The sequence below is a fragment of the Dendroctonus ponderosae genome, unplaced genomic scaffold (genome assembly GCF_020466585.1).
Source record: "Dendroctonus ponderosae isolate FM_Combo_2020 unplaced genomic scaffold, Dpon_F_20191213v2 Dpon_F_20191213_1, whole genome shotgun sequence".
Classification (NCBI taxonomy): Eukaryota; Metazoa; Arthropoda; class Insecta; order Coleoptera; family Curculionidae; genus Dendroctonus; species Dendroctonus ponderosae.
Genome location: NW_026017110.1, coordinates 44,827,509 through 44,827,841, shown reverse-complemented (window position 1 = coordinate 44,827,841; position 333 = coordinate 44,827,509).

Genomic DNA, 333 nt, shown 5'->3' with positions numbered 1-333 from the left:
TAGTTGGACAAACCGTCTACAAAATTAACCCAAATTCAAGAAATAAAAGTAATAAAAAATTCTTAGGTCCCTATGTTTTAATAGAAAAATTAGAGCACAACAAATTTAAAATAAAACACAAACTAAATGCAAATAGCAAACCTGAAATAATCCATATTAAAGAACTAAGAAAACCTTCCATTGTTACAGATTATCCATCTGTATCCACGCAGCAAAACTAGAAAACCCAATATACCACAAAATCAAAGACAATCCTGGCTTATTACCAATCAAATTAGGAAATGTACAAAATCAAATTGACACTTGGACTTTCATACAAATATTCGATGTAAC